This window comes from Triticum urartu, chromosome 2A (genome assembly GCF_056163025.1).
Source record: "Triticum urartu cultivar PI428250 chromosome 2A, HENAU_Tu73, whole genome shotgun sequence".
Lineage (NCBI taxonomy): Eukaryota > Viridiplantae > Streptophyta > Magnoliopsida > Poales > Poaceae > Triticum > Triticum urartu.
Window position 1 is genome coordinate 574,792,466 of NC_141874.1, and position 17,758 is coordinate 574,810,223.

Here is a 17,758-nt window from a genome sequence, read left to right on the forward strand (position 1 = left end):
GTTCCCCAACATAGTAAACCCGTCCACAACTTGATCTCATGTGGGTATAAACTGAATATTAAGTAAATTATTTGCTACTCTTTCTTGGACAAAATGATAATAAACTTCAGTATGTTTGGTTCGACATGAAGCACGGATTTGCTGGTAGATAAGTGGCACCAAGATTATCAGACCATAAAGTCGCTGTCTGTGATTGATTAATACCAAGTTCATGTAACAACGATTGTATCCAAATTACTTCCGTTGTTGCATTTGCAAGAGACCTGTACTCTATCTTAGTGATGGGCCTTGATACTATAAGTTATTTTCTTGTACTCCATGAGGCAAGATTACACTCAAGAAATGTGGCAAAACCTCGAGTGGACTTTCTATCATCGGGATAACCTGCCCAATCAACACCAGAAAATGCACTTACACTAGTAGAAAAAGGACCAAATGTGAGACACATTAGTCCCAGTTCAATTTTGGCCCGGTACTAATGGCACCATTAGTGCCGGTTCGAACGGCTATGCATTAATGCCGGTTCGTGTTGAACCTTTAGTACCGGTTCGTGCCACGAACCGGTGCTAAAGGGGTGGTGGCAGGCTGGCATCAGGTCGGGGCCCCATGATCACCTTTAGTACCGGTTCGTGGCACAAACTGGTACTAAAGGGCTAACCTTTAGTACCGGTTCGTGCCATGAACCGGGACTAAAGGGGTCTGACTATAGTCCTGGTTGGAGACACAAACCAGGACTATAGGGCAATTTTCAAACTCTACCCCCCCCCCCCCCCCCGTGTATCACCATTTCAGTTTTGAAAAAATCAAAAGAAAATGATAAAAACTTCAGAAAATAAAATCTTCGAGAGGTAGTTATATTACTACACCTACTAGTTATGAAAATTTGAAAACTTAAATTTGGACATGTTTTGCAAAAAGTGTGGGGAAAATGTAAAACTGCTATAACTTTTGCATACGATGTCGGAAAAAAACATATAATATATCAAAAAATTCAGCACGAAAATCCGCATCCAATTTTGACGGCCTACGACCTGTTTGCAATTTTTTTAGAATCCTCAAATTCCAAAAGGAAAAAAAAGATATGCTCAAATTTCAGTTTTTTTAATTTTGGTCAAACTACTTATTCATGAAGTATTAATGTTACTACATAATTATTCAAGAATATTAGTGTTACTAAATAATTATTTCAATTTTTTGAATTTTGGTCATATCTGGTCAAACTTATTCAAGAAATATTAGTGTTACTAAATAATTACTGCTTTTTAGAATAATAGTTTCAAACTCAAATGGTGAAACGAGTGACCTAATGCTCAAGCTAAACTGCTGAGGGTTAATAGGATTGACAGCTTACGTTTGTGAGGAAAATAACAAGTGCAGACTTGGAAAGTAGGGGGAATAGAACTCCGAAGTTAAGCGTGCTCAGGCTGGGGGAGTGAGAGGATGGGTGACCGACCGGTAAGTTAGACGATTTGGAATGAGTGATCCACACTTGAGCAGTTAAGAGGGGTGATTAGAGACTAAATCATCAAATAATTCAATTCAGAAAATTGAAAATAGAAAAAAATCAATTTTTTTTTTCAAATTTTTCAATTTTTTTTTCAAAAAAACCTTTAGTACCGGTTGGTAACACCAACTGGTACTAAAGGTCCCCCATGCCACGGCGCGAGCTCACGCCACGTGGTGGGCCTTTAGTGGCGGTTCGTGCCGAACCGGTACTAAAGGGGGGGGCTTTAGTGCCCACACTTTAGTGCCGGTTACAGAACCGGCACTAAAGGCCCTTACGAACCGGTTTTAAAGCTCCGTTTTCTACTAGTGTTACAAGAGATGGGTCTGACTTCCTAAGTTTGAGTCCTAAGAAAGATGTATATCTAAGGTATCTAATGATTCTTTTTTACCGCTGACCATTGAACAGTTGCAGGAGCATGCAGAAACTGACACACCTTATTTACTGAGATAGATATATCAGGTCTGGTCAGTGTCCAAAAGGGCAATAAGGAGCTAGTACCTGGTGGAGTCTCTCCCCCAAGTATTTCACCCTTTGTCAAGGATAATCTTTCTGAAGAGTGACTTGCTTACAATCCTTCATGCCAACTCTTTTTATTATGTTTGCCATATATTTTTCTTGAGACAAAATAATCCCATTGTGTGGTGGTGTTACTTCTAGTCCCAAGAAGTAATGCAAGTTCCTCAATCTTTCTATGAGAAATCTCCACGCAAATCATGGAGTAGTGCATCAACTGCCTTCGAACATGGGCTTTTGACAATAATATCATCGATATAAATAATCATAAATATGGTAATTTCATTTCTTCTATAAAATAACAAAGAGGTATCTACCTTTGAGGGAGTGAAGCCAAGTGTCTGGAGTTTGGTGGATAGACGAGAGTACCATGCATGTGGTGTTTGTTTCAACCAGTATAATGCTATATCTATTTTGGCTAACATCACCCCTTTCAGCAACTCTTGCAGTTTACGGACGGAGATTGGACAACATGAATGATTCTCTTGAATGCCATTGAGAGTGATGCGGCGCCCTTTGTACACAAGAATGTTGGTTTCTTAGGACCTCATATCATGGTGGTTGCCTCATATAAACCTCCTCTTCCAGAACACCATGAAGGACACATCTAATTATGACATACACCATCCATTTGATACAAAAGTTGAAAGAATTATTCTAATAGTTGTCGCCTTGACTACTGGACTGAAAGTGTCCTCGTAGTCAATACCATGCCTTTGCTTGAACCATTTGGCAATGAGACATGCTTTGTACCTGTCAATAGAACCACTTACTGTCAGTGATATTACATCACCTCTGAACAAGGTACAAGATTTCATGTGTCATTCTTCATGAGAGCATGAAATTCTTCATCAATTGCATGTTTTCACTTTGCATCGTGAAATCTTGCAAATTTTCAGGTTCCCATGTACTCCAAAAATCAACCAAAGAATGTATCCATCCTTAATTCTTTAGGGAAAAATACCACCTTTAGATCATGTATGAGTTCATGGAGGTGGTTGTGTAATCTGCTGGGGCTCAGGCACAAAATGTGCAAAGGGCCATGTGCCTACAAGCCCTGTGTACCCGTCCGTGCGAGGAGCAGAGGAGACAACATCAGAGCTCAGTCTCGATGCGCTCATCCAACAATATGGTGCTGAAGGAAATATGCCCTAGAGGCAATAATAAAGTTGTTATTTATATTTCTTTATATCATGATAAATGTTTATTATTGATGCTAGAATTGTATTAACCGGAAACTTAGTACATGTGTGAATACATAGACAAACAAAGTGTCACTAGTATGCCTCTACCTGACTAGCTCTTTAAATCAAAGATGGTTTAGTTTCCTAGCCATAGACATGAGTTGTCATTTGATTAACGGGATCACATCATTAGAGAATGATGTGATTGACTTGACCCATTCCGTCAGCTTAGCATTTGATCATTTAGTATATTGCTATTGCTTTCTTCATGACTTATACATGTTCCTATGACTATGAGATTATGCAACTCCCGAGTACCGGAGGAACACTTTCTGTGCTACCAAACGTCACAACGTAACTGGGTGATTATAAAGGTGCTCTACAGGTGTCTCCGATGGTACTTGTTGAGTTGGCATAGATCAAGATTAGGATCTGTCACTTCGATTGTCGGAGAGGTATCTCTGGGCCCTCTCGGTAATGCACATCACTATAAGCCTTGCAAGCAATGTAACTAATTAGTTAGTTGCGGGATGATGCATTACAGAACGAGTAAAGAGACTTGCCGGTAACGAGATTGAACATGGTATTGAGATACCGATGACCGAATCTCAGGCAAGTAACATACCAATGACAAAGGGAACAACGTATGTTGTTATGCGGTTTGACCGATAAAGATCTTCGTAGAATATGTAGGAGCCAATATGAGCATCCAGGTTCCGTTATTGGTTATTGAACGGAGACGTGTCTCGGTCATGTCTACATAGTTCTCGAACCCGTAGGGTCCGCACGCTTAACGTTCGGTGACGATTGGTATTATGAGTTTATGTGTTTTGGTGTACCGAAGGTAGTTCGGAGTCCCGGATATGATCACATACATGACGAGGAGTCTCGAAATGGCCGAGACATAAAGATCGATATATTGGAAGCCTATATTTGGACATCAGAATAGTTCCGGGTGAAATCAGGATTTTACCGGAGTACCGGGAGATTACCGGAACCCCCCAGTAAGTGTATGGGCCTTATTGGGCCATAGTGGAGAGAGAGAGAGGAGACTAGGGCAGGTCGCGCGCCCCTCTCCCTCTGGTCCGAATTGGACTAGGAGGGGGGCGGCGCCCCCTTTCCTTCCTCACTCTCTCCCCCTTCCTTCTCTCCTAGTCCAACTAGGGAAGGGGGGGGGGGATCCTGGTGGGAGTAGGACTCCTCCAGGGCGCGCCATAGAGGGCCGGCCCTCCCTCCTCCTCCACTCCTTTATATATGTGGCCAAGGGGGCACCCCAAAGACACACAAGTTGATCATTTATCTTTTAGCCGTGTGCGGTGCCCCCCTCCACCATAATCCACCTTGGTCATATCATAGCGGTGCTTAGGCAAAGCCCTGCGTCGGTAGCTTCATCAACACCGTCATCACGCTGTCGTGCTGATAGAACTCTCGCTCAAAGCTCTACTGAATCATGAGTTTGTGGGACGTCACCGAGCTGAACGTGTGCAGATCGTGGAGGTGCCGTACGTTCGGTACTAGGATCAGTCGATCGTGAAGACGTATGACTACATCAACCGCGTTGTCATAACGCTTCCGCTTACATTCTACGAGGGTACATGGACGACACTCTTCCCTTTCGTTGCTATGCAGCACCATAATCTTGCGTGTGCGTAGGAATTTTTTCGAAATTACTGCGTTTCCCAATAGTGGTATCAGAGCCAGGTTTATGCATAGATGTCATATGCACGAGTAGAACACAAAGGAGTTGTGGGCGTGTGTATATACATATTGCTTGCCATCACTAGTTGATTCTTGATTCAGCGGCATTGTTGGATGAAGCGGCCTAGACGACATTACGCGTACGCTTACGTGAGACTGGTTCCACCGACGTGCTTCGCATACAGGTGGCTAGTGGGTGTCTATTTCTCCAGCTTTAGTTGAATCGGATTCAATGAACAGTGTTCTTTCTGAAGATTAAAAAGCAATAACTATACCGCGTTGTGGTTTTTGATGCGTAGGTAAGAACGGTTTTTGCTCAGCCCGAAGCAGCCACGTAAAACTTGCAACAACAAAGTAGAGGACGTTTAACTTGTTTTTGCAGGGCATGTTGTGATGTGATATGGTTAATACACGATGCTAAATATTATTGTATGAGATGATCATGTTTTGTAACATAGTTATCGGCAACTGGCAGGAGCCATATGGTTGTCGCTCTATTGTATGAAATGCAATCGCCATGTAATTCCTTTACTTTATCACTATGCGGTAGCGATAGTCGTGAAGGCAATAGGTGGCGAGACGACAATGATGCTTCGATGGAGATCAAGGTGTCAAGCCGGTAATGATGGTGATCATGACGGTGCTTTGGAGATGAACAACACAGGCACAAGATGATGATGGCCATATCATATCACTTATATTGATTGCATGTGATGTTTATCCTTTATGCATCTTATTTTGCTTCGTTCGACGGTAGCATTATAAGATGATCTCTCACTAAATTTCAAGGTATACGTTTTCTCCCTGAGTATGCACCCTTGCTATAGTTCGTCGCGCCGAGACACCACGTGATGATCGGGTGTGATAAGCTCTACGTTCACATACAACGGGTGCAAGCCAGTTTTGCACACGCAGAATACTCGGGTTAAACTTGACAAGCCTAGCATATGCAGATATGGCCTCGGAACACTAAGACCGAAAGGTCGAGTGTGAATCATATAGTAGATATGATCAACATAGTGATGTTCACCATTGAAAACTACTCCATCTCACGTGATGATCGGACATGGTTTAGTTGATGTGGATCACGTGATCACTTAGATGATTAGAGGGATGTCTATCTAAGTGGGAGTTCTTAAGTAATTTTATTAATTGAACTTTAATTTATCATGAACTTAGTACCTGATAGTATTTTGCATCTCTATGTTGTTGTAGATAGATGGCCCGTGCTGTTGTTCCGTTGAATTTTAATGCGTTCTTTGAGAACGCAAAGTTGAAAGATGATGGTAGAAATTACACGGACTGGGTCCATAACTTGAGGATTATCCTCATTGCTGCACAGAAGAATTACGTCCTGGAAGCACCGCTAGGTGCCAAGCCCGCTGCAGGAGCAACACCAGATGTTATGAACGTCTGGCAGAGCAAAGCTGATGACTACTTGATAGTTCAGTGTGCCATGCTTTACGGCTTAGAACCGGGACTTCAACGATGTTTCGAACGTCATGGAGCATATGAGATGTTCCAGGAGTTGAAGTTGATATTTCAAGCAAATGCCCGGATTGAGAGATATGAAGTCTCCAATAAGTTCTACAGCTGCAAGATGGAAGAGAATAGTTATGTCAGTGAACATATACTCAAAATGTCTAGGTATAATAATCACTTGATTCAACTGGGAGTTAATCTTCCAGATGATAGTGTCATTGACAGAATTCTTCAATCACTGCCAGCAAGATACAAGAGCTTCATGATAAACTATAATATGCAAGGGATGGATAAGACTATTCCCGAGCTCTTCGCGATGCTAAAGGCTGCGGAGGTAGAAATCAAAAAGGAGCATCAAGTGTTGATGGTTAACAAGACCACCAGTTTCAAGAAAAAAGGTAAAGGGAAGAAGGGGAACTTCAAGAAGAATAGCAAGCAAGTTGCTGATCAAGTGAAGAAGCCCAAGTCTGGACCTAAGCCTGAGACTGAGTGCTTCTACTGCAAAGGGACTGGTCACTGGAAGCGGAACTGCCCCAAGTATTTGGCAGATAAGAAGGATGGCAAGGTGAACAAAGGTATATGTGATATACATGTTATTGATGTGTACCTTACTAATGCTCGCATTAGTACCTGGGTATTGGATACTGGTTCTGTTGCTAATATTTGCAACTCGAAACAGGGACTACTGATTAAGATAAGATTGGCTAAGGACGAGGTGACGATGCGCGTGGGAAATGGTTCCAAAGTCGATGTGATCGCGGTCGGCGCGCTACCTCTACATCTACCTTCGGGATTAGGTTTATACCTAAATAATTGTTACTTGGTGCCAGCGTTGAGCATGAACATTATATCTGGATCTTGTTTGATGCGAGACGATTATTCATTTAAATCTGAGAATAATGGTTGTTCTATTTATATGATTAATATCTTTTATGGTCATGCACCCTTGAAGAGTGGTCTATTCTTGATGAATTGCGATAGTAGTGATACACATATCCATAATATTGAAGCCAAAAGATGCAGAGTTGATAATGACAATACAACTTATTTGTAGCAATGCTGTTTAGGTCATATTGGTGTAAAGCGCATGATGAAACTCCATTCTGATGTACTTTTGGAATCACTTGATTTTGAATCACTTGGTACTTGCGAACCATGCCTCATGGGCAAGATGACTAAAACGCCGTTCTCCGGAACAATGGAGCGAGCAACAGATTTGTTGGAAATCATACATAATGATGTATGTGGTCCGATGAATATAGAGTCTCACGGCGGGTATCGTTATTTTCTCACCTTCACAGATGATTTGAGCAGATATGGGTATATCTACTTGATGAAACACAAGTCTTAAACATTTGAAAAGTTCAAAGAATTTCAGAGTGAAGTGCAAAATCATCGTAACAAATAAAGTTTCTACGATCTAATCATGGAGGAGAATATTTGAGTTACGAGTTTGGTCTTCATTTGAAACAATGCGGAATAGTTTCGCAACTCACGCCACCCGGAACACCACAGCGTAATGGTGTGTCCGAACGTCGTAATCGTACTTTACTAGATATGGTGCGATCTATGATGTCTCTTACTGATTTACCACTATCGTTTTGGGGATATGCTTTAGAGACGACTGCATTCACGTTAAATAGGGCACCATCTAAATCCATTGAGACGACGCCTTATGAACTGTGGTTTGGCAAGAAACCAAAGTTGTCGTTTCTTAAAGTTTGGGGCTACGATGCTTATGTGAAAAAGCTTCAACCTAATAAGCTCGAACCCAAATCGGAGAAATGTGTCTTCATAGGATACCCAAAGGAGACTGTTGGGTACACCTTCTATCACAGATCCGAATGCAAGATATTCGTTGCTAAGAATGGATCCTTTCTAGAGAAGGAGTTTCTCTCGAAAGAAGTGAGTGGGAGGAAAGTAGAACTTGATGAGGTAACTGTACCTCCTCCCTTATTGGAAAGTAGTTCATCACAGAAATCGGTTCCTGTGACTCCTACACCAATTAGTGAGGAAGCTAATTGATAATCCACAAGTATAGGGGATCGCGACAGCTTTCGAGGGTAGAGTATTCAACCCAAATTTATTGATTCGACACAAGGGGAGCCAAAGAATATTCTCAAGTATTAGCAGGTGAGTTGTCAATTCAACCACACCTGGAAACTTAGTATCTGCAGCAGAGTGTTTAGTAGCAAAGTAATATGATAGTGATGGTAACAGTAACAAAACAGTAATGAAAGCAAAGTAATGTTTTTGGTATTTTTTAGTGATTGTAACAATAGCAACAAGAAAGTAAATAAGCGTAAACCAGTATATGGAAAGCTCGTAGGCATTGGATCAATGATGGATAATTATGCCGGATGTGGTTCATCATGTAACAGTCATAACACAGGGTGACACAGAACTAGGTCCAATTCGTTAATGTAATGTAGGCATGTATTCCGAATATAGTCATACGTGCTTATGGAAAAGAACTTGCATGACATCTTTTGTCCTACCCTCCCGTGGCAGCGGGGTCCTAATGGAAACTAAGGGATATTAAGGCCTCCTTTTAATAGAGACCGGAACAAAGCATTAGCACACAGTGAATACATGAACTCCTCAAACTACGGTCATCACCGGTAAGTATCCCGATTATTGTCACATCGGGATTAACGGATCATAACACATAATAGGTGACTATAGACTTGCAAGATAGGATCAAGAACACTCATATATTTATGAAAACATAATAGGTTCAGATCTGAAATCATGGCACTCGGGCCCTAGTGACAAGCATTAAGCATAGCAAAGTCATAGCAACATCAATCTCAGAACATAGTGGATACTAGGGATCAAACACTAACAAAACTAACTCAATTACATGGTGAATCTCATCCAACCCCTCACCGTCCAGCAAGCCTACGATGGAATTACTCACGCACGGCAGTGAGCATCATGAAATTGGTGATGGAGGATGGTTGATGATGATGATGGCGACGAATCCCCCTCTTCGGAGCCCCGAACGGACTCTAGATCAGCCCCCCGAGAGGTTTTAGGGCTTGGCGGTGGCTCCGTATCGTAAAACGCGATGATTTCTTCTCTCCTATTTTTCTCTCCCCGAAAGCAGTTATATAGAGTTGGAGTTGGAGTCGGGGGGTCTCCAGGGGGCCCACGAGGTAGGGGGGCGCGCCCTAGGGGGGGGGGGCGCCCCCACCCTCATGAGAAGGGTGTGGGCCCCGTGGTCTTCATCTTTGGCGAGGATTTTTTATTATTTATTGTAAGATATTCCGTGGAGTTTCAGGTCATTCCAAGAACTTTTGTTTTCTGCACATAAAACAACATCATGACAATTCTGCTGAAAACAGCGCCAGTCCGGGTTAGTTCCATTCAAATCATACAAGTTAGAGTCCAAAACAAGGGCAGAAGTGTTTGGAAAAGTAGATACGACGGAGACGTATCAACTCCCCCAAGCTTAAACCCTTGCTTGTCCTCAAGCAATTCAGTTGACAAACTGAAAGAAATAAAGAAAAACTTTTACAAACTCTGTTTGCTCTTGTTGTTATAAATATGTCAAGCTAGCATTCAAGTTTTCAGCAAAGATTATAACTAACCATATTTGCAATAATTCTCAGGTCTCATGATTACCCATATCAATAACATAATCAACTAGCAAGCCATAATAATAAATCTCGGATGACAACACTTTCTCAAAACAATCATAATATGATATAACAAGATGGTATCTCGCTAGCCCTTTCTGAGACCGCAAAACATAAATGCAAAGCACCTTTAAAGATCAAGGACTGACTAGACTTTGTAATTCATGGTAAACAAGATCCAATCATAGTCACACCCAATATAAATTAACAGTAATGAATGCAAATGATAGCGGTGCTCTCCAACTGGTGCTTTTTAATAAGAGGGTGATGACTCAACATAAAAGTAAATGGATAGGCCCTTCGCAGAGGGAAGCAGGGATTTGTAGAGGTACCAGAGCTCGGTTTTGAAATAGAGGTAAATAATATTTTGAGCGGTATACTTTCATTGTCAACATAACAACCAAGAGATGGTGATATCTTCCATGCTACACACATTATAGGCGGTTCCCAAATAGAATGGTAAAGTTTATACTCCCCCTCCACCAACAAACATCAATCCATGGCTTGCTCGAAACAACGAGTGCCTCCAACATACATCAGGTCCCAGGGGGAGTTTTGTTTGCAATTATTTTGATTTAGTTTGCATAAAGCATGGGACTGGGCATCCCGGTGACCAGCCATTTATCTCGTGAGTGAGGAGCGGAGCCCACTCCTCTTGAGAATAACCCGCCTAACATGGAAGATACAGACAACCCTAGTTGATACATGAGCTATTCGAGCATACAAAACATGATAGTTATTTGAAGGTTTAGAGTTTGGCACATACAAATTTACTTGGAACGGCAGGTAGATACCGCATATAGGAAGGTATAGTGGACTCATCTGGAATAACTTTGGGGTTTAAGGGATTGGATGCACAAGCAGTATTCCCGCTTAGTACAGGTGAAGGCTAGCAAAAGACTGGGAAGCGACCAGCTAGAGAGCGACAACACTCATGTACATGCATTAAAATTAATAAACATTGGATGCAAGCATGAGTAGGATATAATCCACCATGAACATAAATATCGTGAAGGCTATGTTGATTTGTTTCAACTACATGCGTGAACATGTGCCAAGTCAAGTCACTTAAATCATTCAGAGGAGGATACCACCCTAGCATACCACATCATAACCATTTTAATAGCATGTTGGCACGCAAGGTAAACCATTATAACTCATAGCTAATCAAGCATGGCATAAGCAACTATGATCTCTAATTGTCATTGCAAACATGTTTATTCATAACAAGCTGAATCAAGAACGATGAACTCATCATATTTACAAAAACAAAAGAGGTCGAGTTCGTACCAGCTTTTTTCATCTCAGTCAGTCCATCATATATCATCATAATTGCCTTTCACTTGCACGACCGAAAGATGTGAATAATAATAAGAGTGCACGTGCATTGGACTAAGCTGGAATCTGCGAGCATTCAATAAACAGGAGAAGACAAAGCAATATGGGCTCTTTTGTCAGGTAAACAATAATGCATATAAGAGCCACTTCAACGATTTAATTATGGTCTTCTCCTACCGACCCCCAAAGAAAGAAAATAAATAAAACTATTTACACGGGAAAGCTCCCAACAAGCAAAAGAAGAACATGAAATATTTTTGGGTTTTCTTTTTAATTACTACTACAAGCATGGAAAGTAAATTAATTAAAAGCTACAACTAATTTTTTTGGTTTTTCTTAAGGTTTATTAAACACACAAGAAGAAAGCATAAAAGGAAATAAACTAGCATGGATGATACAATGAAAAAGTATGAGCACCGACATCTAGCAATGAGTGTGTGTGAACATAAATGTAATGTCGGTGAGAAATACGTACTCCCCCAAGCTTAGGCTTTTGGCCTAAGTTGGTCTATGGCCACGACTGGCCTGGCTGATATCCATAATAATAGTTGTTGGGGTCGTACTGCGATGAGGAAGAAGAAGGCTCTGATTGCCACTGGCTGGCAATCATCTCCGGATCCCACTGATAGTTAGACTGTCGTGAAGGATCAAATTGTGGTTCCGGTTCTGGCTCCTCGGCTGGTGCAGGGTTCGGGTAGGCGTGGATAGCCGTCAACAGAACAAGGTACTTGCCTATAGTCAAATCAAACAAAGAAGGAGCAGGCAAGGTAATAGTCTCAGGATGATGTTTATTAAAGAACAATTGATATTTAAGCTCTCCTGCCCTATTCTTAACAATAAAATCATGTGCCACCATACTTTTATAATCTAAATAAACACGAGGCAGCACTTTTTCTTCCTTCTCAGCATGCCTAATAGGTATGTTTAAAATGTGCAGCTAGGCGTGTAGCATAGATGCCCCCAAAGATGGGACCCTTAGTAAGGTTCATACTTAACAGTCTAGCAATAATGCCGCCCATACTAAAAGTGTTATCACTGTATAAACCTTGGAGCAGAATACTTATATCAGGGATACTAAGGTTTCCACAGTTTCCGCGTCCAATTAAGCAACGACTAGCAAAGAATGCAAAGTAACATAAAACAGGAAAATGTATGCTAGTGATTCGTGCATCGGAAACCTTCCTAGTTTCCCTGTCAGGGGTGCTACGTCTTGAGCTTCCGTTGGTTTTCCCCGAAGAGGAAGGGAGGATGGAGCAGAGTAGCGTAAGTATTTTCCTCAGTTTTTGAGAACCAAGGTATCAATCCAGCAGGAGCCCACGCTCAAGTCCCTCGTACCTGCACAAAGCGATATCTACTCGCAACCAACATGATTAGGGGTTGTCAATCCCTTCACGGTCACTTACGAGAGTGAGATCTGATAGATATAATATTTTTGGTATTTTTGGTATAAAGATGCAAAGTAAAAAGTAATGGCAAAGTAAAAAAGCAAAGCAAGATTAAAGTGATGGAGATTGATATGATGAGAATAGACCCGGGGGCCATAGGTTTCACTAGTGGCTTCTCTCAAGAGCATAAGTATTCTACGGTGGGTGAACAAATTACTGTTGAGCAATTGACAGAATTGAGCATAGTTATGAGAATATCTAGGCATGATCATGTATATAGGCATCATGTCCGTGACAAGTAGATCGAAATGATTCTGCATCTACTACTATTACTCCACTCATCGACCACTATCCAGCATGCATCTAGAGTATTAAGTTAAAAACAGAGTAACGCCTTAAGCAAGATGACATGATGTAGAGAGATAAATTCATGCAATATGAAATAAACCCCATCTTGTTATCCTCGATGGCAACGATACAATACGTGCCTTGCTGCCCCTTCTGTCACTGGGTAATGACACCGCAAGATCGAACCCAAAGCTAAGCACTTATCCCATGGCAAGAACTACCAATCTAGTTGGCCAAACCAAACGGTTAATTCGAAGAGACTTGCAAAGATAACCAATCATACATAAAAGAATTCAGAGAAGATTCAAATATTATTCATAGATAGACTTGATCATAAACCCACAATTCATCGGTCTCAACAAACACACCGCAAAAAGAAGATTACATCGAATAGATCTCCACAAGAGAGGGGGAGAACTTTGTATTGAGATTCAAAGAGAGAGAAGAAGCCATCTAGCTACTAACTATGGACACGAAGGTCTGAGGTAAACTACTCACACTTCATCGGAGAGGCTATGATGATGTAGAAGCCCTCCGTGATGACGGCCCTCTTCCGGCGGAGCTCCGGAACAGGCCCCAAGATGGGATCTCATGGATACAGAAAGTTGCGGCGGTGGAATTAGGTTTTTGGCTCCTATTCTGATCGTTTGGGGGTACGTGTGTATATATAGGAGGAAGAAGTATGCCGGAGGAGCAACGAGGGGCCCACGAGGCAGGGGGCGCGTGCTAGGGGGGCGCCCCCCACCCTCGTGACCGCCTCTTTTGTTCCTTGGAGCAGGGTCCAATTATCCCGGATCACGTTCGGTGAGAAAATCACGTTCCCGAAGATTTTATTCCGTTTGGACTCCGTTTGATATCCCGTTTCTTCGAAACATTGAAATAGGCAAAAAACAGCAATTCTGGGCTGGGCCTTCGGTTAATAGGTTAGTCCCAAAAATAATATAAAAGTGGAAAATAAAGCCCAATATAGTCCAAAATAGTAGATACTATAGCATGGAGCAATCAAAAATTATAAATACGTTGGAGACGTATCAGGCATCCCCAAGCTTAATTCCTGCTCGTCCTCGAGTAGGTAAATGATAAAAAGAGAATTTTTTATGCGGAGTGCTACTTGGCATAATTTCAATGCAAATCTTCTTAATTGTGGTATGAATGTTCAGATTAGAAAGATTCAAGACAAAAGTTTATATTGACATAAAAAATAATAATACTTCAAGCATACTAACAAAGCAATTATGTCTTCTCAAAATAACATGGCCAAAGAAAGTTATCCCTACAAAATCATATAGTCTGGCTATGCTCCATCTTCACCACACAAAGTATTTAAATCATTCACAACCCCCATGAGAAGCCAAGCAATTGTTTCATACTCTAACTTTTTCAAAACTTTTTCAATCTTCACGCAATACATGAGCGTGAGCCATGGATATAGCACTATAGGTGGAATAGAATGGTGGTTGTGGAGAAGACAAAAAGGAGGGGAAGATAGTCTCACATCAACTAGGCGTATCAATGGGCTATGGAGATGCCCATGAATAGATATCAATGTGAGTGAGTAGGGATTGCCATGCAACGGATGCACTAGAGCTATAAGTATATGAAAGCTCAAAAAGAAACTAAGTGGGCGTGCATCCAACTTGCTTGCTCATGAAGACCTAGGGCAATTTGAGGAAGACCATCATTGGAATATACAAGCCAAGTTCTATAATGAAAAATTCCCACTAGTATATGAAAGTGATAACATGAGAGACTCTCTACTATGAAGATCATGGTGCTATTTTGAAGCACAAGTGTGGTAAAAGGATAGTAACATTGTCCCTTCTCTCTTTTTCTCTCATTTTTTTATTTATATTTTTATGTTTGGGCCTTTTCTCTTTTTTATGGCCTCTTTTTATTTGGGCTTCTTTGGCCTCTTTTTTTTCGTCCGGAGTCTCATCCCGACTTATGGGGGAATCATAGTCTCCATCATTCTTTCCTCACTAGGACAATGCTCTAATAATGATGATCATCACACTTCTATTTTTCTTATAACTCAACAATTACAACTCGATACTTATAACAAAATATGACTCTATGTGAATGCATCCGGTGGTGTACTGGGATATGCAATATGACAATGATGGAGTGTGTCATGATAAACAGAACGGTGGAAAGTTGCATGGAAATATATCTCGGAATGGCTATGGAAATGCCATAATAGGTAGGTATGGTGGCTGTTTTGAGGAAGGTATATGGTAGGTGTATGATACCGGCGAAAGGTGCGCGGTATTAGAGAGGCTAGCAAAGGTGGAAGGGTGAGAGTGCGTATAATCCATGGACTCAACATTAGTCATAAAGAACTCATATACTTATTGCAAAAATTTAGAAGTTATCAAAGAAAAGTATTACGCACATGCTCCTAGGGGGATATATTGGTAGGAAAAGACCATCGCTCGTCCCCGACCGCCACTCATAAGGAAGACAATCAATAAATAAATCATGCTCTGATTTCATCACATAACGGTTCACCATACGTGCATGCTACGGGAATCACAGACCTTAACACAAGTATTCTTTAAATTCACAACTACTCAACTAGCATGACTTTAATATTATCACCTCCATATCTCAAAACAATCATGATGCTTCAATCTTTTCTTAGTATTCAACACACTCAAAAGAAAGTTTCACACATCTTGAATACCAAGCATATTATTATTAAGCAAATTACCATGCTATTTAGAGACTCTCAAAATAATCTAAGTGAAGCATGAGAGATCAATAGTTTCTTTAAAACAAATCCACCACCGTGCTCTAAAAGATCTAAGTGAAGCACATAGAGCAAAATTATAACGCTCAAAAGGTATAAGTGAAGCACATAGAGCAAAACTACTTAGCTCAAAAGATATAAGTGAAGCACATAGAGTATTCTATCAAATTTTAATTCATATATGGCTCTCTCAAAAGGTGTGTACAGCAAGGATGATTGTGGCATACTAAGACACAAAGACACAAATAATACAAGACGCTCCAAGCAAAACACATATCATGTTGGTGAATAAAAATATAGCTCCAAGTAAATTACCGATGGAAGTGGACGAAAGAGGGGATGCCTTCCGGGGCATCCCCAAGCTTTGACTTTTTGGTGTCCTTGGATTATCTTGGGGGTTCCATGGGCATCCCCAAGCTTAGGATGTTGCCACTCCTTGTTCCATGATCCATCAAAAGAATTCACCTAAAACTTGAAAACTTCACAACACAAAACTCAAAATAGAAAACTCGTAAGCTCCGTTAGCAAAAGAAAACAAAAGACCACTTCAAGGTACTGTAATGAACTCATTCTTTATTTATATTTGTGTTAAACCTACTGTATTCCAACTTCTCTATGGATTATAAACTATTTTACTAGCCATAGATTCATCAAAATAAGCAAACAACACACGAAAAACAGAATCTGTCAAAAACAGAACAATCTGTAGCAATCTGTAGCTAGCTCAAGATATGGAACCCCAAAAATTCTAAAATAAACTTCTGGACGTGAGGAATTTATCTATTAATCATCTGCAAAAAGAATTAACTAAATATCACTCTTCAAATAAAAATTACAGCAGTTCTCGTGAGCGCTAAAGTTTGTGTTTTTTACAGCAAGTTCAACAAGACTTTCCCCAAGTCTTCCCAATGGTTCTACTTGGCACAAACACTAATTAAACACAAAAGACACAACCAAAACAGAGTATAAATAATTTATTTGTTACTAAGCAGTAGAAAAAATCAAGGAATAAAAATAAAATTGGGTTGCCTCCCAACAAGCGCTGTCGTTTAACGCCCCTAGCTAGGCATAAAAGCGAGGATAGATCTAGGTATTGCCATCTTTGGTAGGCAATCCATAAGTGGCTCTCGTGATAGTTTCATATGGTAATTTTATTTTATTTCTTGGAAAGTGTTCCATGCCCTTTTTTAATGGAAATTGAAATCTAATATTCCCTTCCTTCATATCAATAATCGCACCAACCATTCTAAGGAGAGGTCTACCAAGAATAATAGGGCAAGAAGGATTGCAATCTATATCAAGAACAATGAAATCTACGGGCACATAATTCCTATTTGCAACAATAAGAACATCATTAATCCTTCCCATAGGTTTCTTAATAGTGGAATCTGCAAGATGCAAGTTTAGAGAGCAATCATCAAAATTACAGAAATCTAGTAAATCACACAAAGTCTTGGGAATAGTAGAGACACTAGCACCCAAATCACACAAAGCATAAAACTCATGATCTTTAATTTAATTTTAATAGTTGGTTCCCACTCATCGTAGAGTTTTCTAGGGATAGAAACTTTCAACTCAAGTTTTTCTTCATAAGATTGCATCAAGGCATCAACAATATGTTCGGTGAAGGCTTTATTTTGACTATAAGCATGTGGAGAATTTAGCACGGATTGCAACAAGGAAATACAATCAATTAAAGAGCAACTTTAATAATTAAATTCCTTGAAATCCAATATAGTGGGTTTAGCAACATCTAGATTTTTATTTCTTTCAATCCCACTTTCATCAATTTCATCATTAAGATCTAAATACTCCGAATTTTTAGAACGCCTTCTAGGTAAAGGAAGATCATATTCATCAAGATTCATATTGCGAAACAAAGATTTAATAGGTGACACATCAATACCTTTTAG